The sequence below is a fragment of the Polypterus senegalus genome, chromosome 12 (assembly GCF_016835505.1).
Source record: "Polypterus senegalus isolate Bchr_013 chromosome 12, ASM1683550v1, whole genome shotgun sequence".
In the NCBI taxonomy this organism is placed as follows: Eukaryota; Metazoa; Chordata; class Cladistia; order Polypteriformes; family Polypteridae; genus Polypterus; species Polypterus senegalus.
The window spans coordinates 133,461,062-133,489,049 of NC_053165.1; the positions used below are offsets into that span (position 1 = coordinate 133,461,062).

At 39.6% G+C, this 27,988-nt stretch overlaps 1 protein-coding gene across 4 annotated transcripts in view; it reads right to left on the reverse strand.

The window, feature by feature from the left end:
• LOC120541644 (zinc finger protein 609-like) overlaps positions 1 to 18,186 on the reverse strand; it is a 241,117-nt gene extending 222,931 nt beyond the window's left edge. For 3 of the 4 annotated variants that reach the window (XM_039773470.1, XM_039773469.1, XM_039773467.1), the window contains exon 1: positions 17,793 to 18,186. The gene's annotated coding sequence lies outside the window, so the exon portion shown is untranslated. Of the gene's footprint in view, positions 1 to 17,394; positions 17,414 to 17,792 lie in introns of those variants that run through there. The other variant, XM_039773468.1, reaches the window with a different exon arrangement.
• Between the last annotated feature and the right edge of the window lie 9,802 nt (positions 18,187 to 27,988).

A 27,988-nucleotide genomic window follows, 5' to 3' on the forward strand; every position in this document is an offset into this window, starting at 1 on the left:
GTGAGAGGTGACTGCTCAACACATCTATCTCACATCTATGAGCATTCTATGATTTATGCAATGCAGAGAACACTGATGAAATCATGGAACTGACACACAAAAAGTGAGGCACACAGAATAAGGAAATTACAAAACTCCTGATCATAATAAACAAGAACATTAATAAGAATTAAAATATACTGTATATTGTTAACTATGCCAGGAAATTCAATCCATTTATTCACTCATTTTTTTTTCCTATGCCCTGAAAGTCTTGCTGTTACCGAGTATGTCTATGTGAAATCTGTGCAATTTCAATAAAAAGAACACACAGTACCATTTTGCAATTTATGTTAGAGTACTGTTATACATACTTTCGTACAGAAAAAAAGGTAAAAATCCAGAAATATAATTGGTGAAATGAAACATTTCCTAAAGCCCAAATATCCATTTGCTAATTTTCCTAACATAGCATTTACAGGGGTGTCATGTCTGGCCCGGCAGCTCTGGTCACAAGGCCAGGGGCCAGTCCTGGATGAGATATGAACCTCAAGGCATATACCACATTCATCAACACCAGGCCACTATGTCAACTTGCCCTTGAAGCCCTGTCTCATTACATGACTTCTCCCACAGTATTCCAGCAAATCTTAAGATTCGGAGGTATTCGGCCGCACTCCTATGACTACCTATCACGTACTGTGAAATACAGAGTGACTCAGTCCAACTAGTCTGTGACTTGGCCTGATAAAATCAAATGGCTTTTAAAGGGACAGGCCTATGTCCAAAAGAGATGAAAACCAATGAGCACTCAAATGGAAGTACAATGCATGTGATGCAGCCTCAGATAAACAGGGGTAGTGCATGTTTTGGACCATGCAAGTAGAAGAGGTTCGTCTGTCTTACATACCACAACAGAATGGAAAAAAGGGCAGAGATTGAGACTTAACTCCACATACCTGGAAAGCAATCATACAGCATCAGCTCATTCAGGAAGCACATTAATGGCAGTCATAAAAAGAGCAAGATTACGAAACTCTGGGATCCCCTGTGATTTCAAGTTATATAAATCAGACATCCTCAAGTGACGAGACAGCAACAGCAGCCATCAATTCAACATCTCTTCTGACTAGAAAGTTGTGTAACATGATGCCAGCTTCAGTTTTTTTGTCTCAGTCAGTAATCAAGGTGTTTCCGTAAAGAAAGAATGTCATTGCATCTGTGTCAACAGCAGTGAAGCACTTCCTGGTTTCTGTCTTGAATGCATTTCTCAGACTTTAGCAGTAAGTGTTGCAAGGCAGCACAAGCTTCTCTACTCTCCATAGAAACTGGAGTGGTAAGACATGCGAGCAAAGCCAACAGTCATAATGCATTCAGTGGTGAAGATACTTGTATTTGTATGTCTTTGGTTATAATGAGGCCCCAGCTTTTTCCCTTCTGGGTGTCACTTCTACTAGCAGATAAGCATAAAACCAAAAAAGCCACACTGACATCATTACCAAGAGCACAACCGCATGGACCATTGACTGTGTGACACACAAGACAAGTTTACCAAACCCTTCCAATATAAGCACACTCTCAAAAAGTGTCCATCCTCCCCTCTTGTACACTTCTGTCTCCCACTGCAATAGTCTCCTTTAGCCTTCTATTTCCTTTAGCCTTCTATTTCTTACAGTTGCACATCAAAGGGTTTACACCCACACCCTGAGTAGTCCTCCCTGCAGGTTGGTGGTGGTTTTTCACTTTCCGCTTGACTGTAGGCTCCTCACCGCAGGTTAAGCTGTAAATTGAAAATAGTCTTTTGCTGGTCCTCAGAACGGACAGCTCCAGCAGTTTAGATGACTGTTTTTAACCACATATTTTAAGTGTGTGAGAAACCACAGTTGCTTGAGCTGTTGAGGCACACAACTTTACTGACATCTTCCCTGCAATCTTTGGCTTCTGCAAAGAAGCAGTCTCTGATAAAGGACACATTCAGCAGTGCCTTTATTATGAGCAGCCATAGACTAAGCTCTAAAGACACATTAAAAAGTGCCAATAACGCACCATCAATCAGAGTGCAATGCACAGCTGAACTTTACAGCCTCCATTTATTTTTAAAGTGCCATGTCACTGTTCAAGCCTTTAGAAGGTCAAAGAGCATCCCTATAAAGTAGAAACCTATATGTGGGTGTCACACCATGCCATTAAAAAGATGTGCTCACACAAACTAGGGCTACTTGACAATTATATCACCATCGTGGGTTTTTTTTTTTTTGGTCTTGGAAAAAAAACTAAGACCCCTGAGAAAAACATCAGCAAAGTCAGTGATAAGTCTAAACCCCAAAGTGCTATCAAGGTAACGGCAAAGTGCCATCTGCAAGCTATAAATAATTTTAGGAAAAAAAATAACATGCTGTATCTAATAACCTCTTAACACTCCAGGCACATGGAAAAGCAAACCTTGCTGCTGCCTTTTCATTCAAATCATTGACCAAGCCACACTGTTTTTCTGAAAAGCCTTCAAATCTGTTAGAAAGTCCTGTTTGATAAAATTAGCTTCACTTATAGCCAACTCACAGTACATCTTTGATGCAAGTGCTAAAAGTTCATTGAGCTGTTCAGTCTGTAAGATTTGTTCTTGGCCCAATGTTCTTGTTTTTGTTTCAAGGTGGTCTTCTAACCTTCCTGGTCAGGGTAATACAATATTTAACAAAAATGTTAATGTATACTCTACACCATGTTTATGGTGATAGCCAAGAAAAATTTTTAAAGTCATGTTTTAATGTAGAATGGAAATAACACCCAATATAAGAAGCGCATATGGTTACCAATCCTGGACAACAGAAAACAGTACAAAAATGTCCATGACAATCTCCCATTACTCATGTCCATAATCCACATATCGAGTCGTCCAGTCTTATGCTAACAACAAATATTACTACTAAAATATGGTTAAATAAACCACTTTTGAAAAAATAAAGTTACAAAAGAAAGTGGTACATTCATAGACTAAAATGAACATTTGATTTGTGGACCTGCCTCCTGTCATTACATTTATATTTGTAGTAACAATCTGAGTACCTCAGCATTGGTCACTATAGACCATATTATAAAAGAAACATCTCCATTCTGCCTGAAATTGTTTTTGATCATCACTACAAGCTAGTTTGGGTGAGTAACTCATTTGAATGCATTACTTAAATACAACAACAACAACAAAAGCCCTGTTCAGATGGGACTAGTTTTACAACAGGAGGTAGAGTAAAGTAATCATTATCGGAGGACATCTGAATTTTAGTTACGTCTCAGTTGCTACTGTCATTGAATTGTTACTGATTGTGTGTTTACAAATCTTGTTACGGTAAAAATGACAGTTTTTACCTTCAATAAAAACTCCATAAATATATCACCAGGCTACACTAGCACCTGTGTGAATGGACATGATAGTACAATTCTGTCATTTGAGTGACTATGGAAAGGACAAACATTAAAGAAGTCCTCTGATAAATATTACTTTACCTCACCTTCTGATGTAAAACTAATCCCATCCAAATAGGGCTTAAGTTTCAAAATATTTATCAGAGAGAACCTGAAGCAGAAAAAGAGAATAAAAACTAACAAAAGGGCTAGCTATAATTAACCAAATTCTGAAATGACTATCAAAGAACTCTCTGGGAAGAATTCTGGGAACAGGAAAAAGTCCCACTATTATAAGAGCAGTTTGTGGTACCCAGAACTTGCACAACAAAAGGGTAATAATGAAGGCAGCATATTTTGGGGGGGGAGAAAGACATACTCCCCAGAGAGAGCCATTACTGAAGTCAACACTTCCTTACAAGGAGCAATTAATAGAGAAAAAGCCTGCCATGCATGTTGATGTGACCAAACCTTTCTCAGCAAAGGCAAAGGTTGCCTGAAAGCAACTGCCTGAGTATGCAAACACACTCCCCACCAAGATATTTTTATAGGATTACAGGGAATACCAATCCCTTACATGCACGTAGGGTATCCCAAAATTTCTTCAGTATACTTCAACGTCCAGTTTAAATGTAATTTCCCCAGAACAAGAGACGGCTATTACGCCTAACGCAGTTGAATAAGGATTGTTGAGCTAACTTTAGCAAAATACCATCAAGACAGATTTCGAGGGCCTCCAAAGAAATACTGTCCACTATACTGCTTGGTAAGTGACTTGACATTTCTGTAGTTGCCTTTATGAAGAAAAATTTTAACATCTGTGCAACATTTACCCTTAATCAACTCACATTTTTGCACTTATGTTCTTGTTGAGTAACCGCCATCTGCCCAACTGATTTTCAATATAATTTTAAACTCATCCATCATATTAATTCCTAACTGGAGATACCTTAAACGGAAAAGATTCTTACAAATATTTTCTTTTAGACCAAACTCTGCAGTGATGAAGGAGTCTAGTCGACTTTCCCACACTGCTGTGATGTCTTCTGCATAACATGGAACCAAAATTGAAAAGGGTATACCTAATGAGGCTTCACTAGAGTGAAGTATACCTTGAAGGAGAACATTCCATGTCTTGCATGTCCTATTAGCCCTTTTAATCATTTCCATACACTATCTGGATGTACAAACTTACGAGTGTGTTACAAATTCAAGCCCTTTTCTTAACGAGTACTTAAAATGTCTGTCCTCTTATTTTGTAATACAATCTAAAAATTGTACTTACTAAATCTTAAGCATAATTCCAAGACATTTCTTGGAATGGCTTATAGTGAAGAACATCAGACAACTGCCAGGAAAATCATATAAACTATCACTGTGTCCTCATGAACATACACTGATGACCAAGCATAAGGGATGTGAGTGATTGGCTTGATTGCTCCTTTGTGTACTTGGATATTGGACAGATTTTAGGATTTCAGAGGCTCCATGTGTAAAGGGGAATATTTACTTTGGTAAAATTCCATAATGATTATAAAATATTTCTGCTCACCTATAAAGCTTTGTGTGGTTTTGGGCCTCAATATTGGACTGACAAGAACACTAGCCTGCTTCAGTTATGTTTGGTGAATAAAAAAAAAAAAAAGCCACATTGGGAAATAAAGAAATCACTTATAAAGCACCCTATTTACAGAATCACCTTCATATATAGTTACAAGACTCAGACAGCTAAATCTAAGCTAAAACATTTCTTTAGTCAAGTAAATTCACAATGAAACATACACTCCAGTTTATTGTTTTATTTGTTCTTTTAAAGTTGCCTTTGTATTATTTTTTAACTTGTGGAAAATAATATAGGCCACTTTTATTTTATTCATTAATTATCCGGTGCTGGCTTAGGAAGGTTTAGGTTTTCCTTACCTTTCTTGTCAATGACATATTAGACCTTTCTTTAATGAGGATTAAGACTCAGAAATTTGTAATGCCACTATCATAATGATACTAACTGAGAAATGTTCCAGATCATCATTTCTTAAACTATGGGTTGGTCGTGATTTGCCAGCTTTTGTGTCAATGGTACTTGGTCATGAATGGATTTTGAAGTACCTCACAGTGGGCAGTTTGATCAATCAACATTGCTCCACTATGACTGTCGGTGGTGAATCTCCAAGGTGAAACCCCGAAAACCCCACACCCCCGAATGACTGTCGGCAGAAAATCGTGACACTAAGAAGGGTAAGATTAGGTCAAGAGAAAAAAAAAAAGGAAATTAAAAAACACTGCTGTATATTAATAAAATGTGACTGACTGACTATTACTGCCACTCTGGTGTGCTATTTCCTTATATAAGAAAAAATTCCAATGCACTGGGATTTTGCAGCACCTCACTGCAGTTGAATTCCCCAACATCAGTTGGAAAACAAACTTACAAATGGGCAAAATAAAAAAATAAAAGCACGAACTAATGCTAATGCTAGACCAGAACAGTGCGTTAACAGTTTTCAAAACTCCTGCCTTGATGCGGTTTCAGCCAAATGCTTGTTCCATTGAAATGAATGGTAACACTCTAATAAAAAAGCACTTTTAGAGTGATTTTATACAAAGTCACAGTTTCATCCTTTGGTATGAGCCATGAGTAAACTAGGAGGATTCTAAACAATGCAGGGATAAAAAAACAAAAATCATCTGACGCATCTTGAACAGAGTGGAGGAAGAAGTCTTCATTGACCTGCTCAAAAAGCTCCCAGAGTTATATGACCCAGTTCGTGCATTTTTTTTAGCAACAGAACAAAATAAGCAAGTCTGTTGTCTGTACTGAATCATTGAAGGTTGTTGATGATCAGGAACATGCCATTATGTATTTAAGCAGTACATTTATTGCCCAGGGAAGGTAATTATTCTACTATTGAAATGGAAGAGTCTCAGGCAATAAAATGGGCAGATGAAGTGCTCAGTTATTACAACTGGGCTTGCAAGTTTACATTGGTAACCCATGATGCAGTGCTACAATGGCTTTATAGCCAAAAAGACACAAATTCAAGACTCACTATATCATTTATGCAATTGCAGTCTTTACATTTTGAATGTAGGTGAATGAAGGTTGGCACGTATTGGACTGTATTTTCGTTTTCTACAGCTGGTTCAGTTACAGAGAAGATACACTTTTACTCAAAGAGAAGCCAGAGAAAAGCTGGATCAATTGTCATTTGTGCCCAAGTCTTATATCTCATGGAAATAAATCCTCTAAGATTGTCTAATAGAAGCAGCTCTTTCCCAGGCTGGGGTTCTTGTATCTTGGAGCCCATTGACAGAGCTTGTGGTCCTGCCTCTCCACGGTTTAACAGCTCTGAAGACAATTAATTTAAATTCTTTTAATTACAAGAAAACAGAGTCAAATTTCTCCTGAAGTTTATGAAGTTGTCCGTTTGATTTTTTTTAAATACTCCAATATTGTTTTTTCAAGTCCAAGTATAAAATGTGATTAAAAGGACTATTCCAAGTTTTATTTGTGCAACATGATAAATGAGAAATATCTACTCTCTCAGTATGGACAAAACCTTCAATACTGTGATCACCAAGATTAAAAGCACTGAAGTCAAAGATGACATTCTGGAGACACAACAATCACCTCACAACCCACAAAATGGTGTAAAGGAGTGAGCTTGAAAACCATGTGACTATTTTAACTTACATATTTGCCAACTTTTTAGCCTCTGTTTGTCAGTTTAATTCAGCTATTGTCAGTATCTTTCAGATTCCATATAAGACAGAGAAAATTATGTCTATTTCTTCTCTGGCTAGTTTCTTCTGAACAGCACACACTCGGAGGAGAATAAGTAGTTAACAAATGAGTCTGCATTTTAATTTACAGAAGACATTGCTTCTGAAAACACAACCCAATGAATTCTAAAAATTTTCCCTGATGAATTTGAGTGAGGAAACTGTGGTGAATTATGTAATGTCAAAGCAAATAACCATAAATGGCTGAATTGTGGCCAATCATTCCACAGGGCTTTTTCCTTGAATTCAACATCACAGTGCAGAGCAGAAAATATGCTATTAAATTTCTTGCTTATTTTAGCCATCTTCTTATTCTAAAGAGGTGGTTTCCTTTTGTTGACAGATTCCTAGAAGTCAATATACTATACACACACACTCTTAAAATGTTTTGGGAAAAAAAAAAAAAAATCTGTGGTGTGTAGAAACTAATCAGTACGTAGTATATCACTGTTATCTGCAGATATATATATAGATATATATATAGATATAGATATATATATAGATATAGATATAGATATATATATATATAGATATAGATATATATATATATAGATATAGATATATATATATATAGATATAGATATATATATATATATATAGATATATATATATATAGATATATATATATAGATATATATATATATAGATATATATATATATATATATATATATATAGAGAGAGATATATATATATATAGAGAGAGATATATATATATATATATATAGAGAGAGATATAGATATATAGATATAGATATAGATATATAAAAAATATTCCCCCCCATAATTACAAATAGATTTTCTTGCTCATTTGACTGTCACATGTACAAAGTACAGTAAAAGTTTTACTTGTATGTGGTAATCAACATGCAACACCTCGCCATGATTAGCGAGCAAAACAACTTAAAGATTTCTATAAACATATTTCACTGGGTGGTATGCTAAATGCTACAACACAAGGGCCATTTCAAACAAGACGTAACTGAAAGTCAGGCACAAATCTTTTACAAAGTCAAGAACTTGAATATTCTGGCTACACAAAGAGAAGATGTATAGAAATTTATAGAATTGAACCATTGTTTGGGCTTATTTTGTAAATTATTTGCTTCTGGACTCTGTGACCATCACAATTATTTAACATTGAAGTTCAACCTTTGTACCTTTCCTCCGTATCATGCCATCTGGACATAACTATAACACTAAGACATGAGCCAAAGGACAATACAACTTGCCATAGTTCCTGCTGCACCAGATGTTCTACAGAAAAGCTCAACAGATTATGATGTTTGCTAGTGCTGCACATTTGGATATCAGCTATAGATTGATACATGCCAGACTTGATGACTTGTGGTACTGTAAAGTTTGCACAAGATGGGTGCTCAAACTGCTTACTGATCTGCACAAGCAACAGAGCATGAAGGTTGCAACCCAATTCCTGAAACGTTATGAAGAAGATACAAGTGTTTTTGTGCAGATTGTCACTGGAGAGAAGAAAGCAAAAGGCAAAACATGCAGGAAACACCCCTCTTCTCTAGTTAAGAAATTCAAATGACAGCCCTCCACCAAGAAATTCATGATGACCTTCTTTTGGGACAGCAAATTCATAATCTGCTATGCTTATGCATAATCAAATACAACATAATCTGCTATGCTTCAAGAGAAACTGAAACCAGCAATGTGAAGCAAAAGAGAAGGAATGTGCTCAAAAAAAAAAAAAAAAAGTCTTGCTGCTCCATGACAAAGTACATCCCAAAGCAGCAGCTGCAATGGTGGAGGCAACGCACCCCTAATTTAGCAACATGCAGTCATAACATCATCTGTCCACTTTAAGAGGCTCTACATGGTTGCTGGTTCACCTTTCACGATGAGGTTAAGAAAGCAGTACAGACTTGGATTCAGGAGCAACCGAAAAAGCTTCTTCATCTAAGGAATGAAGAAGTTAATGGAATGATACAAAAAGTGCATCAACCTGCAGAGATGATATTATGTTCATCTACTCACAGTTATTGTTGTTAATGGGTAAGTTGTCTTTACTTTTTGATTCTATCCTCAAATCCCCTCTAAAGTCAAAAAACTTTGAAAACATTTTGACTACTGTAAGCAATAGTGCATGCACAGCAAAGATAACAAGAACATCCGTTATTGTGTAACAAAGCCCACCACTTAGCAGCTTTGTTAGCAGCTGTCTGAGGGGACTTTCTTCCTTTACCTCAGCTTCTCAAGCAGGACTGTATGCAATATCCAACGTCCTAGGTTCACATTTCACCTCTGCTGTTTTACTGAGGATGACTCCAGAAGCATCACCCTGAACAATTCCTGACTGGTGACAACTGGCTGGTTTTCTAGGTTTGACTCAGGGAAGCAGCGAATGCTACAGGGGGAGCAACAAGTGAGGCAGACAGAGAACTAAAACAAACAAAAGCTGATGTCACATTATGAGACATCTAGTTAGAAGGCATATCAAACATAACTGCAATTGCTGATGTTGTTGGCAGTGTATGTCAATGTACAGGACTAGTTATCATAGGGTTATGTCAAACTAGACCACTGTGTGACAACTTTCCAGCACAATTTCACATTTGCAAAGTATTGCAAACTCAGTACCCATACAAAGGCTTTACACAAATGCCAAGCTCAGCCGCAATCTTGCCCCGATTTCTTTTTTCTTTCGTATTCTGTTGTGGGATGTAAAACACACACCATCAGATAAGATGACTCCCTCTTCGGTTTGCCTAGTCCAAAGCTGCCATTCCTAACTATGTATACCTGCCTTATATGTATAGTACTTCGAGGCTGGATCTCACTGATCTCAGCTTGTGCACACACAAGCCTGTCACTACAACTTTAGGCAAAATGAGGCTGGTTTTTGCCAGGGTGAATCAAGAACTAGTTGGACATGTCAGACAGCATGACTGATGGTCATAGGAGCACACAACTTCCTCCAACTGGTTAAGATTATGTCAATGAAGTCTGAGACTGAAAATAACCAAACAAGTCCTGTAATAGCATGGTCTTAAGAGAGCCACATCCACAACTAGATAATTTAGATTTCCTTTAGCAGAGTCCTAATGATCAAGGTTTTGCTTGTCAATCTCTACCATTAGAGGGATGATGACTAAAGATAGAGCTTTCTTGTAAATTTGCCTTTTTTCTATGTAGTTTGCTCCCTTAATCTCTCTATTATAATAAAAGAAATCCTGGGACGAGACAAGACTATTTAGCCTAGAACAAGACGTGACGTTTTCAGAGAGATACTTTCATGTCCTGCGAGACAAGACTTTGTGCCAAGAGATTTAACCTCGCTGGGGCCAAAAATAAAAGACAAAGAGTAGATGACAAAGCAGAACATCGTAAAGAGGTTCCAAAAAATTGGCGCCAAACACAGGCAGAGCAGGTTAGAGATATTGAAAGTACTAAAATTCGAAAGTCTCAAAAAAATGATAGTAAAGATTGCATTAGCGCAAACAAACAGAAATTATTACTCGGTGAAATAACGGAACAGCGAAAAGAGGTTGAATATATTGTTCGGATTTAAACTTTAAGTTGGGGACTTGTAGATTGTGTAAATCGTGTTGCTGTCAGGAAAAAGTAGTGTTTCTTCACAATGAAGAGGTGTTGATCTGTGAGAATTAAAAGATTTGTTGAAATTCACATACACAAGCGGCAGATATACGAAGAGGCTGGCGCGGATCACAGGCTGGTGGGGTGGGGGTTGGCAAGCGAAGCGAGCAGGGGGCAAAGCCCCCTAGTTTATCATAATAATGACAATTAACAACAAGCTGAGAAAACACCTAGACAAACAACACTGAATACTGAAAAGGTGTAACTACTTCAGGGGCAGACCCACTAATGTGGGCACTTTGGTTTTGGGATTTCTACATTAAATTCAAATCAGAAACTGGGAAATAACTTGTTCAATTAGGCTTGGAGTCCAAGTAAAAACAGAGCAAAACCTTACAGCAACACACAGAGTCTAAGAAACACTGAGATTAGCCCCCTGAAACCCTGAACTGGATGAAGTAGATATAGAAAGTGAAAACTGCAAGTCCTCATTAAGCAAAATGACTTCCATGCTTCTGTGCTCCTAAAGATAGCCTTTTTAATGCGCTAATCACTCTTTATTTCATAACGCAGGTGCCCCTCCATACCTGGCATTAACAAGAGCTTTGTACAGGGATTGTATCCAAGTATAATTTAGCACGATCAGATTTACCACAACCATAAAAATGCCTCTCCGGTGCCCTCATTACATCAGGATAAGAAAATGTCACATTAATTGTGGGTAAATTTCAAATCAACTTCTGCTTATGTGAACATCGTATGTGGACAGAACACACATTTGCATTTACACCCATGTTAAATATGGTTGGTATACATTTCTTGCCAACTCCATGTCGTCCGACTGCAAGGTCATTTTCACCTGCTTTTTTAATGTGGTCAAATAATCAGCCCACCAAAATGACATTTTAATGGCAGATGTAAAAGAGCCATGCTGAGTTACAAGAGACTCTAGAAATAGTAAACAGCACAAAAGAAAGTTGCATCCCATGACATTTACAAATTACAATCTGATAAAAGCCAAACAATCACCTGTGCTTTAATGGTTAGTTTGGTGCAGCATTACCCAAGTCAGACAAAAGAGGCACACCAATGGACTGAAACACTGTCCTGAGCGTTCACACCAGGCATCTAAATGATTAGATGAGGATTGGTAGTAATAAATGACAGAATGATGGGATCGAACACCTTGGTGGCAGGAATAAGAAACAAACAAAACTTCCGGAAACAATCACATTGTGCCTCTTAGCTCCCAAACCTGCACAGACATCACACTGGTTTAAAAATCCTTAACAATACACATGCAGAAATAAAATAAATACCTAAAAGCTCCCTGTCATATCTCATGGCTCTTCTAGAGACTTTCAGTCACAGACTTCACTTACATAATCTGAATGAGCTGAGAGCAGCCACTGCGCACTCCTTGGACCATTAGTTGTGTAGTTTGACGCAGCCAGTGCCCCAACACACGAGTTGTAGAGGTGAAACTGTGTGTGCGTGTGTGTGTGAGAGAACTGACAACTGATGAGCGCACAGATTTCACCCGTGATGAATAATAAATACAGGTGTCTTGGTCCTGACAAACAGAAGAGAGGCTCATCCATCTGATGTCATGTGCTTATCATATCATGAAGATTTCAGGACAACTTCCCATGACTGGAAAGCCTTTGTACAGCACTGGTGTTGTCAGACTGCTCACTTTAATGAACTGCCATAATTTGATGGCCTCACTACACTTTGGAGATTGTGTGGTGGGTAATCTCGTTCCCTGCAATTCCTAGTTGTGTAATCAGAAGGTGAAGAATCATCCAGTTTGACATTCCCTCCAACTAGAAGTTGTATAATGTGCTGTCGGCTTCAGGGGTGCCTCTTACTCTCAATGGGACACCAAGCAAGTTTGTCCATCTTTATATGCCATGTTGAATGAAACTTGCCTTGCCAGTTTTCCCAAGCCACTACTTTGAAACACTTTCCTTATAGCGTGAATGTAAATGTCATTACTGGGGAACGTTTAACCTATTTACGTTATAAATAATGTGGACTGGTGAAATTTGCCGAAGCATTTTTCTCAACAAATTTGCTGGGTTCACTGGTGATCTTGTTTGCCACATTTTTCTCTAAAAATTTGCCATGTGTTCAGCTTAAGCAAACTTCTTTTTCCACAGTGCTATGATGCCTGGTGAGGCCAACATGACATCAAAAGGACATTAGCAGCCAATGCTGGAGGCATCACCGCCATTGGGACCTTACCAGCAAACAGGTTGAGACCAAGCCTCGGTGAGTTTATGCTTAATGCTCTTGTTGCCACTGTCTACAAGAAATTTTACCATTCTGATATTTGATTCAACTCATTTTAGCTCAGGAAGACATAGCAGAATAGTGATTAGTACTGAGGCTGCACAATTAATCACGATTACAATTGTGACTTCCCTTTCGATATACTAATCATGGAATGTGACAATTACTGCATTACATTTAGCACTACCATTTGGTCAGAAATCAACCTACACCAGTTACAAATGTCTCAAAACTGCAAGTGAGCGTTGTAATCAAGCACAGAGACATTTGCTAAGCACGAGTGCATTGATAAATCAGAGGAACAAATATCACGAGACTAAATACATGCTAAATGCTGAATGAATTTTTAGGAGTCTGCTTCCAAACAATGTCTGTCTGTTAGTGTGAAAATGTTTCTTAAATAATGTTAAGCAAAGGTCACCTGAAACTTTCAGATGTTTAAGTACCAAAATGAAGAGAATTGTCCATTATTTTAGAAATACAGTATGCTTTTTATAAGTATACTGTACAAACTTAAATAATTACAAGCAAAGATTTACACAGTCATTTAAAAATAAAACCACATAGTCCAGTATGAAGGTTGCATGAAAGCTAAGCAAACAACAAATGCCAGTAATGTTTGGACCCTGATACAGTATGTTATGTCTGTATGTCCGTAAACAGCAGATTTAGGTAACAGTAGCCACTGCATTTTACTTCTTAAAAGACACAACTCTGGTTACAACTGTGCGGGAGAAAGAGTTCAAAAAAATGATCAACACTCAGAGTAAGTCATCCCCTTCTGCAATTATTCTTACAAGGTTACAATGCCTTTATTTATTCCAAATGACACACAAAAATTAAATTAGATCTAAAGCAAGTAGTGATTTATACAAGCACAACCAATTTGTGGCTGAGCATAACTATAGAAACATGCCTGAGCATCTTAGCATCATATAATTGAGGAATATACACTGAAAAGCAGAGCTTACAGCCGCTTCTTTAAAAGAGTGATCCTCTCTTCACAACACATTTCTCAAGGACTGTGTCTGAAAGCTGCGTGTAACAATCTGTTACTACAGGGTGCAGCAGAAATAACTCCCACATTTAGAAAAATCACTGTAGGGTCCCCAAAGCAGGTAGAGGGGTGCGGTCCATAATAAAGTTTTCAGTCGTCACCATGCCGTGGTCGGGTGAGCATCGAGGCTTTGTAGTGGAGGCTTTTTTCAAAAATGATGAATCTGTAGCTGCGGCGCAGAGGGTGTTTCGCACTCGGTTCGGGTTACGTGCTAATGAAAGTGTTCCAGATCGGAGAACAATTTTGCTGTGGGTTTAAAGAGTAACGGCAACAGGAGGTTTTTCAAACATTGTCCTCGGTCCTTGGACCAACTAAAGGAGGCTATTCAAGAAGAAATTGAAGGAATTTTGCCCGGCACGCTAGTGAGAGTGATGGAAAACTTCCAAGAATGGCTCCAAATGTGTATCAGCCATCAAGGCCACCATTTGGACGATATCATTTTTAAAACTTAAAGTAAAAAACTTTTTTATATCTACATTTGGGAAATAAAAAGTTTTTGGTGATACCTTGTAGCATTTTTTTTTTCAATCTCCCTTTGAAATGTGGAAGTTATTTCTGCCGCATCCTGTATATACATACATTTAGAGCTTGCTATACATTTAATTTGTTACATTTAATGTTTACAAAGATGAACAACAGAACTGTCATGGTTTGTTTTTATTACACTTCTTAATCTTACCTTACTGGCATTTAAGATTTTATTATCTGCTTTGATTTTGCATACAAGTGCAACATTTGTTTTAATACAGCAGAACCCAATTCAACATTTCTATGTGTAATGTTTCCCCACAAGGAGCACAAGTATCACATAAAAGTGAGTAGCATATGAAAATATTTTTGGGTGGAGTACTCCATTAAGGCCTACTTTAAGTCGAAGTTATTTCTTCACACACAAGGTATACATGCATTTGTCATGTGAAATTGTGTTCTAAAGTGAAGTGCTTTCAGTAAATTTAAAAAAAATATCTTGCCCTGCCCTGTCACTTTAAATTGGAGGATATGGGGCACAGAGGCAAAGCATAAAAACTTACCATGCTCATTTTTCATTCCAAGACGGTGGTCAAGTATCACCATCTTGTGATTGCACACATATTGTAAAATAGTTTATACATGTAATTACGGAACCAAAAAACCCACACCAATATTATAAGATTCAGCAATTTTAAAAGAAGACCAACGGTGTGCAAAAACTGTTCACCCTCCTGCCCTCCAGTTCCTCTTGAAAGACCAAATCACAGTAAACTATTTGTGCCATGTGGCTGGTTTTGTTAGGAATTACTTCTGTATTTATATGAGAATGTATACACCCAAATAGAAAACGTATCCTTACCACAAGAAAAATAGTTTCAGGAAAATGCAATAAAAGTATTATTTCCAGATACCATTTGTTGTAACAAACATTCCTCCAAAAAAAAAAACCCTCTGTGAAAACATAACAAAACACTTTAAACTGCAAATGCACATGTACTAGGTTTGTGAAATAATAACTTCAACCTGAAAATTACCAAACCTGTTCATTAAGAAACCTTAAACCAAACACTGATGATCTGTGTCATCCAATCAAGCACACTCCTTATTGAGAATGTATTTATATTGATCATGAAAGTTTATCATTACATTTTTTACATTATGCATACATTTTCTTAATTAAATTGGTTCACATAACGGATTATATCCTAATTTGCTTTACTTTTTTTTTTTATTTACTTAGCGTCCGGGATAGAAATATTTAAATTTAAGAACCACTGCTGGAGAGGACCACAATTTGTACAGTGCAAGAGTTATCTGTGATCATGACAAGTGGAGAGCTTCCGTACAGTCTTGACACAAAAAACGTACATACTAGATAGTGAACTCCAAGTAGAGCGTGAACTGCTAGTTCAGCACCCTGCCACTAGGCCATACTGACCGTCTGATTGATTGCTCGACTTTGAATTAGCTGCTGGCACCTGTCATATGACGGGGTCTGAGCTACCAGATTACGTTTTCAACCTGTCAGCCAGTTACGAGGGGAATTCCCCGCAATAAAGGCTTACTTATGGCTCACTAGTCCGTCCGATCGCAGGCAGTACTGGGGGTTTGATGCCTGGTAAACAACCCCATCCCGATTACAAGCAAACGAGCTCCTGTCTACCAGGAAAGTCCTATTTGTGTACGTGTACTTGTTACTAAACCGCGACTTCCGCGGGGAGCTTGATAATAATGAGGGTGAATCTTTAAATATAAAGGCACCCGTAAAACCACGTGCGGCGTCCTCACAATATTGCGTCCGATTTCTTTCTCTTTTCAATAACCTGCTCACTTCCACGTACACATTCGGAGCTGCCCATGCCCGTCGCCTGATCGCTATTCCACGATGCCACACGGTTTCGTTCAGGGAAATCTGAAAACAATGGTGCCCTTGTTACGGCTGCTGAGCCTCGCATCTCTGAAAGGGGTCATCGAGACAATCCAGTTCTGATTTGGGCAGACGATTAATCTGATTAAAACTCACAGCAGCAGCAGCCGGCGTAGCAGAGGGAGTCCACGGCTTTTCCTCGCCTCTTCTTCCTCCACAGACAGGCCCACGCAGTCTCTCTTTCTAGTTCCTATGGCACTCGAGTGAAAGTTTGCAGCAAAGCAACGCGGTGGTGACGGCTGCGAACGCTGCTTCACTCGGCCACAATGCACTCCTCACTCTCCAGGAAGGGGTTTGCTTTCAATTTCGAAACAAAGGTCATAAACCTATTCATTAAGTCGACAGCAGAAAATTAACAGTGAACAACGATCATGCGGTAAGGATGCCAAGCAGTGATAGATCCAATGCATGAGCCCGAGTCTATTTTTTATTTTTCCATTATCTTCTACGGCGGCATTCAAAGCCAAAAGTGACGGCAGGGTAGGGCACAGGGCAGGCCCCAGATCGATCCAGCGTGCATTCACAGGTCAAACGGCAAGGCAAAGTCGGCGTTTCGACACTAAAGAATCGGCCATGAAATCTAAGGCTGAGTTATTACCAAGGCTGAATAACACAAGGCTGGTGTTGCCGGTTATTTTTTCCCCGTGCTCTCGATGCGAAGCCCGGTTCGATCTGCCCTCTAGCCTGAATAAAAGGCCTAATGTGAGCCCATCTGCACCGGCGAAACAAGACCCTCCTGTCAAAAGAACAACGCGAATCCCTTTTCTATATACAAAAAAGGACGGGGCAGCCTCGTCTCGGACACAATCTGCCGCTAATTCTGTAGCGTTAAGTCCAGGCGCTTTCATGGCAGGCGGTTATAAAATGGCACACAATGGCAGCGTTCAGATGAGCCCTGCAAATAAAACAATCTGTAATGCTACAAACCTACGAAAACGGGACTCGCTTGGAGGACAAGCCGTCAGTTTACTTGATTTACTTTGGTCGTTTCGTCCTTCTTTCCCATTATTCTCACCTTCATTTTTAAGAGGATGACTGCGTGTTGTGAATCACTGAGCCCCCAGCGTCCGGGAGCTGAGCGTGCAAAATTAAAGCATTTGCGAAAAAGATTTCGTCCAGAAAACGAGCTGCAGCGCATTCCGGTTTTGGCTCTTTTTTGTACATTTACGAATGTTAAATATGAGCCGTAGAAAACCAAGAGCCAACGCAGCTACGTTTTCAGTTATTTTTTTACAACTGTGCTCCCGAGACAAAGGGCTTTTAGTAAAAGCATGCAGAAGTAAACATTCACGAGACACAAAAAGGGCCAACATTCCGTCACTTACCCCATTTTCAGACCCCGATCCTCGGAGAATATTTAAGTACACTCCATAGAAACTGAACGATACCAAAAAAAATCCAGCAGAGTCGTGGTGAAATCACTTGGAATGAATGCCAAACGAAATCCAACTGAAGGGGAAAAATGGGAAAGGCCAGTTTACTGGACTGCAGCCATCACAGGCTGGGAACTGAAAAACATCGACCGACCGAGCTCTTCGGGCTCCGCGTTCACCCCCTGTATTGCTCTTGCATAGTCCCTGCTGCAAAACCCGCCACTATCCCGCGTTTTCACATTCCCGACGTGTCTCAAATACACTGTATTTTGATGTCCGTTTGTATCCTTTAGGGCTGCAAGATTGATACAATGTAACCAAAAAGGAGCGCGCGGCAAACGTGGCCTGGATTACGTGCGGAGGGGAGCGGGTGGTGGCACGCATGCGCGCTCGGGGTTGGAGCCAAGAACCGGCACAAGCCAATCTGGCGAATGTAAGCGCGTCGTACTGTCAGCCTGGAGGTGTAGCATCCACTTGCAGAGCCACAGCACCATACGTCACAATGGGGTCTGGAGGGGGATTCCCGTACCCCTTGGCTACCAGCCTCGTCGTGTCATTAAAGCACCCGTAAAAGGACCTCCTCGGTTCATTTAAATAGACTTTTCGTATGGCGCTGGGGGTACAACTTTTTAATACTGATTTATGTACGTATACACGGAATATTATTTGACAGCTAATGATTGTTTTGAGAATAGATCTTTACACTTGCATTCATGAACACAATAAAACTATAATTAGAATGTTCTCATCCCATTAGATTTAAGTACAAATCTGAAAAGAATTGGAGCTAAAATGTAACAAATTACACACTGCTCTTGGTTTTTCTGTTCTTCTAATATATATATATATATATAATATATATATAATATATATATTTATATATATATAATATATATATTTATATATATATATATATATATATATATATATATATATATATATATATATATATGGGGCCCGTCCATATCAGGGGCCAAGTTCACCAATGTAGTTAAAAAGCTCCGAGGTGGTGGGGCCCCTGGGGTGGATGAGGTTCACCCAGGGTTCCTCAAGGCTCTGGATGTTGTGGAGCTGTCCTGGTTGACATATCTCTGCAACATCTCATGGACATCGGGGGCAGTGCCTCTGGATTGGGAAACCGGGGTGGTGGCCCCCCTTTTTAAGAAGGGTGACTGAAGGATGTGTTCCAACTATAGGGGGATCACACTCCTCAGCCTCGTTGGTAAGGTCTATTCAGGAGTGCTGGAGAAGAGAGTTTGGTCGATGGTCAAATTTCGGATTCAAGCGGAACAATGTGGATTCTGTCCCAGCTGTGGAACACTGGACCAGCTCTACACCCTGGCCAGGATCCTGGAGGGGGCATGGGAGTTTGCCCAACCAGTCCACATGTGTTTTGTGGATTTGGAGAAGGTCTGTGGGGTGTGCTCCAAGAGTAAGGGGTACAAGGCTTGTTGTTACGAGCCATTCAGTCCCTATACAACAGGAGCAGGAGCTTGGTCCACATTGCCGGTAATAAGTCGGACTTGTTTCCTGTTGAGGTTGGACTCGGCTGCCCTTTGTCATCGATTCTGTTCATACGTAAGTTATATGGACAGAATTTTTAGGCACAGCCAAGAAGCAGAGGGGGTCTGGTTCGGTCATCTCAGAATCTTGTCTCTGCTATTTGTGGATGACGTGGTTCTGTTGGCTTCATCGGACAGTGGCCTCCAGCTCTCACTGGAGCGGTTCACAGTCGAGTGTGAAGCGGCGAGGATGAGAGTCAGCACCTCTAAATCCGAAGCCATAGTTCTCAGCCGGAAGAGGGTGGAATGCTCTCTCTGGGATGGGAACACATTACTGCCTCAAGTGGAGGAGTTCAAGTATCTCAGGGTCTTGTTCACGAGTGAGGGAAGAATGGAGCGGGAGGTTGACAGACGGATCGGTGCGGCATCTGCAGTAATGCGGGCTCTGCAACAGTCCATCATGGTGAAGAGAGAGCTGAGCCAAAAGGCGAGGCTGTCGATTTACCAATCGATCTACATTCCTACCCTCACCTATGGCCACGAGCTTTGGGTAGTGACCGAAAGAGCAAGATCGCTGATACATGCAGCCAAAATGAGTTTTCTTCGCAGGGTGGCTGGACTTTCCCTTAGAGATAGGGTGAGGAGTTCAGTTATCCAGGAGAGACTCGGAGTAGAGTTGCTGCTCCTCAGCATTGAGAGGAGTCAGTTGAGGTGGTTCAGGCATCTGGTCAGGATGCCCCCTGGACGCCTCCCTGGTGGGGTGTTCCAGGCATGTCTCACTGGGAGAAGGTCACGGGGCAGACCCAGGACAAGCTGGAGGGATTATATCTCCCAGCTGGCCTGGAAACGCCTTGGGGTCCCCCCAGAGGAGCTGGCCAGGGAGAGGGAAGTCTCGGCTTCCCTGCTTAGGTTGCTACACCCATGACCTAAACTCGTATAAGCGGTGGACAATGAATGGATGGAATATAAGCTCACTGGCCACTTTATTAGGTACACCTCACAAGTACCAGGTTGGACTCAACAAGGTACTAGAAACATTCCTCAGGAATTTTGATCCATGTTGTTGTGATAGCACACATAGTTGCTTCAGATTTGTCGGCTGCACATCCATAATCCGAATCTCCCATTCTACCACATCCCAAAGGTGCTCTATTGGATTGAGATCTGGTGACTGTGGAGGCCATTTGAGTACAGTGACCTCATTGTTATGTTCCAGAAACCAGTTTGAGATGATGTGACATTTGTGACATGGTGCATTATTCTGCTGGAAGTAGCCATGAGAAGATGGGTACACTGTGGTCATAAAGGGATGGAGATGGTCAGCAACAACACTCAGGTAGGCTGTGGCATTTAAATGATGCTCAGTTGGTACTAAGGGGCCCAAGAAAATATCCCCCACACCATTATACCACCACTACCAGCCTGAACCATTGATACAAGGAAGGATGGATCTATGCTTTCATGTTGTTGACATCAAGTTCCAACCTGACCATCCAAATGTGGTGGCAGAAACTGAGACTCATCAGACCAGGCAACATTTGTCCAATCATCTGTTGTCCAATTTTGTGAACTTGTGCAATTTGTACCCTCAGTTGCCTGTTCTTAGCTGACAGGAGTGGCACTTAGTGTGGTCTCCTGCTACTGTAGCCCATCTGCTTCAAGATTCGACATGTGAATTCAGAGCTGCTCTTTTGTGTACCTTGGTTGTAACGAGTGGTTATTTGAGTTACTATCTCCTTTCTATTTGCTCTAACCAGCTGGCCATTCTCCTCTGACCTCTGGCATTAACAAGGCATTTTGGCCCAGAGAACTGCTGCTCACGGGATATTTTCCCTTTTTCAGACCATTATCTGTGAACCCTAGAGAGGGTTGCACATGAAAATCTCAGTAGATCAGCAGTTTCTAAAACACTCAGACCAGCCCATCGGGCACCAACAGCCATGCCACGTTCAAAGTCACTTAAAATTCCTTTCTTCCCCATTCTGATGCTCAGTTTGAACTTCAGCAGGTCATCTTGACATTTTCTACATGCAGAAATGCATTGAGTTGCTGCCATGTGATTGGCTGCTTAGATATTTGTGTTTTATTATATCTGCTCTCTCTATAAATAAAATCCTAAGCCTAATGTGATGTTGTTAGATTTTCAGATTCTTATTCTGTTTTAAATTATATACTAAAATACTAGGCCGCAACTGGGGGTTGGGTGCCAGGGGGCTTGTACCATATCTTTAAATACAATCTCTTTCTCTAATGGAGCGGCTCAGCTGCGGGATAAATGGGGGCCCAGCGCCCACCCTGCGTTTTACGAGCGAAGCCAGCAGTGGGCGGAGCCATCTAGTTTATATACAAAATAAATTAACAAGTACACAATAAAAATGCTTTTTTTAAAACAATCAAATCTTGAAAGTGAAAGTTTAGGTGTTTCTTCCGACTCTTTGTTGCATGTCACACACAGGTCTGCATTTTCTGTCATCCATGATGTCATAACACAACAGCGTCCACTTTATGTGAGGTCTGGGGTGATGGCAATGATTGCCAAGTTCCTTACAGCACACAGTGTTGTGCCAGGGATGACCTCAAGTATGTCGTGATGAGCTGAAATTTTGAAAAATGTCACTTTGCAACTGTAAGTGGGATGGCAATGCATAGATTTGGACTTTAATGGTATTTAATGGCAATGATTTACCAATTGATTTGTTTCCTTTATAAATTAGAGAGTAATTAGTAATAATAATAATGGCCCAGGGTATCAGTGTGCTGTTATTCTTTGTTATTTGCTATAGCAAGCAGTATCATTTGTGGCATGTGATGCAACAAGAGCAAAAACAACAAGTTTAATACTGCTACTACTACTAATAACAATACTAGTAATAAAATGAAAAACTTTTAATAATACTACTGAATGTGCTAAATAATCTTAGTTTGTGCACTGCACATTTAGAAATGTAAAACATTAAAATGCGAATGCATCACTTACACTTACGAAATTATCCAATCCAAACTTCATTTTGTCATTCCAGTGAGAGCAGGTAGCAGTAACATATTAACCACATCAGTAATGTCTGCTACCAATAAACAACAATTGAAGTTAATCCGAGCTCATTGCTCCTTTTGTACATCAAAGTCGCTTGCATGGTGGTTTTTCAAATTTCAGCCTGTGTGTTGGTGAAATTTACAAACATGTCCTAATGCAACAATATTGACTAATGTTAGCAGCCTTTAATAACTTGTAGAGGTCCTGAGGTTCATACGGCGCTAATAAATAATCCAAAACCATGGGTCAACTAGGTACTGTATCATCAGATAATAAACGTTAAATACTCAAAATCAAAACTGTTACACAGAACGGTGATGGTACTCCATCGTTGCTACAGTGAACCACTAGCTTTAACGAACTGGCGACTGATGTAATATTAGCAGACTTACCAGAAATTAGACAAATTTTAATTCCGAAATACTTTATTTTTTTTTTCTTTTCTGAGCCCCTAATGGGGGTTAACTTGAAGCCGACTCTCTTGTCATTAATAGAAAATGATCACAAAAGGTGACTGTCGACAACATTACTGAAAGTGTACAGTTATGTGCGTATACGAAGGGGAGGCTCTGTATCTAAATAATAAATCAATTTAACATGAACATATTTAGTCAATCTAATACTTTTCAACATCCATCCATCCATTATCCTAACTATAGGATCATGGAGGTCTGCTGGAGCTAATCCCAGCCAACACAGGGCTCAAGGCAGGAAACAAACCCTGGGCAGGGTGCCAGCCCACCACAGGGCACACACACGGGACAATTTACAATCGCCAATGCACCTAACCTGCATGTCTTTGTACTGTGGGAGGAAACCCACACAGACATGAGGAGAACATGCAGACTCCACACAGGGAGGACCCGGGAAGTGAACCCGGGTCTCCTTACTGCGAGGCAGCAGCGCTACCCACTGCGCCACTGTGCCACCCCTTTAAACATACACATAAAGAAAATACCAATACATATTTATTGAGTTACATATAACTTCTCTAGTTTTTGGCACTTTGTAGTTTTTTTGACCCAAAATTTTGTTTGGTGGCCAGTTGCTTGTACTCTTTTTCTGGTACACCCTATGAATCATCCCATGGTAGTCTGCCATCACAATGGCATCCCAAAGTCCCTGGTACCTTCTTTCTATGTCCTTGCTATCCTGATGGAATCATCCATCCTGCTCTTCATTTACTGATTCAAGATTTTCAACAAAAAATTCACAATTGCAAATCCAAAAAGTGAACTTTAAGGAATTAGATTGCAACTTGAGTCTCAAACTTAACTAATGCATTTTTTTACACCTGCGATTGGTATTGTCACCTAAAAACCTAGAAATAACTTCACTGAATAACAGCCAAGCTTCTTGTTTTAGGTCATTCATCACATCATCAAAAATCAGGTTTTTAAAATCAGGTCTGGCAAAATTGCCTTCCTTCTATTTACACTCAGACAGACCTGGAAACTTTCATCACAAATCTATAGTACTAGGGTGCTGTACCGTGTTAGCCATTATGAATGTAGAGAAAAGCCAAGCAAAACGCAAGCTTTCGAGGCAACTCAGGCCCCTTTTTCAGGCAAGATCTTTTTAGTTAGCCAATGAAAGGTGTCATTTTGCTTGGCTCTTCTCTACATCGCAAATCTATAAAACAGCATCCATCTTTTGATAGGACTGCTTCATTAAATTCTCTTTCTGTGAAGTAGTGGTTGTAGCACTTTATCTGGATTCACCAAGCTAGGTCTGATGATGCTTTTGGCACCAAGCTAAAGAATTGTTCTAGCTGGCCATTCTTTCTAAACGTAATGTCAATTCTTGGCTCTGCTGTCCCACTCAATGAAAATCTGAGCTTCTGATGGCTGCACGTGGCGCTGCTATCTGCTGCTATGACACGTCACTGTGTTCGGGTCCAGCTCTATTCTGACTTTATTATCAAATAAAAGAACTGTCTTCTTTAAAACACAAACTTTAAATTAGAAAATATTAAATTCAAACAAATTATTCATAAAAGAAAATACTGATATTGAATTATTTATAGTGCAAAACATTAAAAAAAAAAGATAAAGTGTTTTGTGAAAAATGTTGCATGATGCAGAAAAACGTTTTCATTTTTGAACTCAGGAGTCATATAATATATAAAAATTACATGAAATAACAAAAACAAGTTTTTCAATGTATACCTGTGTTATAGTTGAAACCGTGCAAAGTTACCTGTAGCGATCTGTTTTAAATCAAGTGGGATTGTATATACACATATTATTACTACCACTCGAAATACAGCAACCATAATATGAAAGGAAATCAAAGGTCTAACAGATACAATTTGAACAATTAACACTGACATGATACCATAGTAGTGTAAAGCCAAGGAGGCTAACGTCAGGGATGGATAGATAGATAGATAGATAGATAGATAGATAGATAGATAGATAGATAGATAGATAGATAGATAGATAGATAGATAGATAGATAGATAGATAGATAGATAGATAGATAGATAGATAGATAGATAGATAGATAGATAGACTTATTTTGTTCCCGGGGGAAAATTGTTTTTTTTACAGAATTGCAATCTTCTTTTATAATACGCTACTGTGGCTGTTCGTTTGTCTGTCCAGGATTTTAAATCACCTGCAGCTTGCAAACCGTTTTGATGTATTGACCTGAAATTTGGTACACATATACTACGTGACGTCTACTATCTGGTTTCAGGGTGACGACTGACCTCCAAGTTTATTCCTCTTTTTATCTTATTTTATTGTAGAATCCACTCTCTGTAGTGGCCAGCATGGCGGTTCTCATCCCTACCACCATCTCCGCCACTTCCCCTACCTCTTCATATCTTAAATCATTCTTCAGGCAGATTGAAGACTCAAGTGCCAGCTTAAGTGAAAAATTAAAGTAATTGCAACACCAACACTGCCTTAATCAGTTTTAACGTGAAAAGATGCTGGCAAAAGAGCAGAAGAAGTGGGCCGCTAGGATGGAGAAAAGAAGATCTGCTCAGGAAGCAGCGAGCGCATCAACTTCTGAGTGAATGAATGACAAATGAACAGAGAAAGAGAATAAAAACTAGGAATGGTCACGTCAAGTTGCAGTGCGCTCTTACTGGTAAATAAATAATATATTATGTCAAACAGCAAATCCCCTCTCAAATACACACCAGAATGACACAAAGGAAAGAAATCTTGTCAGTTGACCAATCCAAGTCAGGAATTATCCTGGCATATTGTTGTTGGTATGAAGGAGCCCATTACTGTTTCTTGACACACTTTTGCTTATTTTGTTGGCTTAAATTGCTCCATGTTAGTGTGTCACAGGTACAATTAGTCTTTATTCTTGAAGGAATACTTCACCCAGAAGTGATATCTATTATATATAGGTAACTGTGTAGTTTGTAATGGTGATCAAGAAAAAGAAAATAATCTTACATTTTCATGCAGAAAGTTTGCTTTAATAAAAGCCAATAGTGACCAAGTGAACTTCTGAATTGATGGCAGTACTCTTAACCAATAAATGAACAGGAGAGGCGGGTCTTCAATTCAAAAAGTCCATCCCATGAGGCTTTATTTTCATGTTTGTTTTGTGTACTGGTTATTCTGGAATTAACTATTGAACATTAATGTAGCAAAAAAGCAGGCGTTTTACACAGTTTGAGTACACAACTGAATAACTGACATGCAGATTATGCAACACAAGTAATGTTAGACTTTTTTCCATCATATCATTTTCTTTCATATAAATTCTTTTCTCTCTATTCTGCATGAAAATGTAAGATTAAAAAATGTCCTCAGCCTACGTGGGGTAAGTAAAGTATAAAAACATACACTTCTGGAGTGTTGTGATGAATGGCCTAATGCTAGATGTTTTTTTGTTGTTTTTTCAGAAAAGCTGCATTTTTTCATTATGAGTGACACAGACAGTTCAGGAAAAAATACATATATTTCTACGTATGCTCTTGAAAATTCTAATTTCACCCAGAATAGTAAAACCACCTGGAATTAAAGACTTTGTATATTTGATGTCTCTAGACAGGAATATCCTGGGTTGTGTGGTGACTAGCAGTGCTGCCTCACAAATGAAGACATCAGGGTTCAAATCCTAGTCATCTGTCTGTGTGAAATCTTCTTGCTTTCCATGTGTCTGCATGGCTTCTCCTCAGGGTACTCAAGCGGTTCTCATACAATCCAAAGATATTACAGTTGGCCCTCAGGTTTGGTTCCCACCTCGCCTCAAAATCGGCAGCGATTCATATGAGTGACCTTTAGAGCCGCTGATTAGCTGTTCTTATTGTGTTCCCAGTCTTGAGTCATTTTTACAAAAATATAAGCAATATAATAACTACAAACTGTCGCTGATCCTTCTCTCTTCTGTTTCTGTTCTTGCCTTGATGTTCTTCTTTGGCAAGTGGAGCCACTGCTGCACTACCAGGCTGTTCTCCTGCCCATGTGAAAGACACCAGAAACACAAGGATGGGTTCACAGATGAAAGGATTCTAGAAGCCTTCTTCTTAGATGGTCCAGCACAATCTCACTGCGGTCTCAGAAAGGATTCACACCTCTTCACTTTCTGCACTTTTTCTGTTGTAAATTTAATATTAAATGGATCATTTTGCCATTTCTGTCCGTCAATCTACACCTAATAACCCATAATGCCAAAGTAAAATCATGTTTTCAGAACCATTATTAAAAATCAAAAACTGAAACTTCTCATTTATATACTGTCCCTTTGCTTTAATTATCTTTGAGATACGTCTAGAATTTGATTGGAGTCTGCCTGTGTCTAAATGAATTGATTGGACATCATTTAATAAAGCACACACTTGTGTTAAAAAAAGGTCCTATAATTCACACTGCATGTCAGGAAAAAAACTAAACTCAAAGGAACTCTGTGAAGACCTCTGTGATAAAACTGTGGTGAGGCAAAGATCAGGGCGATGGCGTAAAAGGTCTGAGTGCTCACAGGAGTACAGCGGCCTCAGGAATTGTGAAATGGAAGAAATTTGGAACCACCAGGACTCTCCGTAGGGGGTGACAATAAGCCAGTGGTCACTCTAACAGAATTTCAGAAGTCCACTGCCAAAACGGGAGAACTTGTTGGAAGAAAACAGCACTCCAGGTGCTTATGATAGAGGGGCCAATGGCCACGTGGTGTTTGCTAAATAGCAACTAAAGGCCTCTGAGAGCATGGAGAAGAAGATTCTCTGGTCTGATAAAACAAAAACTGAACTCTTTGTCATGGGAAGACTAGGTTTTACTCATCACCTGCCTAATACCATCCATAAAGTGAATTACGGTGGTGGCAGCATCATGTTATGAAGATGCTTCTCAATGGCAGAACAAGAGAGACTGCTCAGAACTGAGGGTAGGAGGCCAAGTCCAGAGAGGCCCTTGAAGAAAACCTGCTCAGAGGTACAGAATGATACTGACCTGAAACATACAGCCAAGACACTTGGAGTGGCTTTGGGTCAAGTCTCTGACTGTCCTTTAGTCACCAACTCTAAAGCGCAGACTTAAAACTCCAAAGAACATCTGTGGAGAGAGCTGAAGTTGGCAGTTAACAGACACTTCTCATCAAATCTAACAACGCCTGAGAGGATCTGCTGGGAAAAATGGGATAAGGTG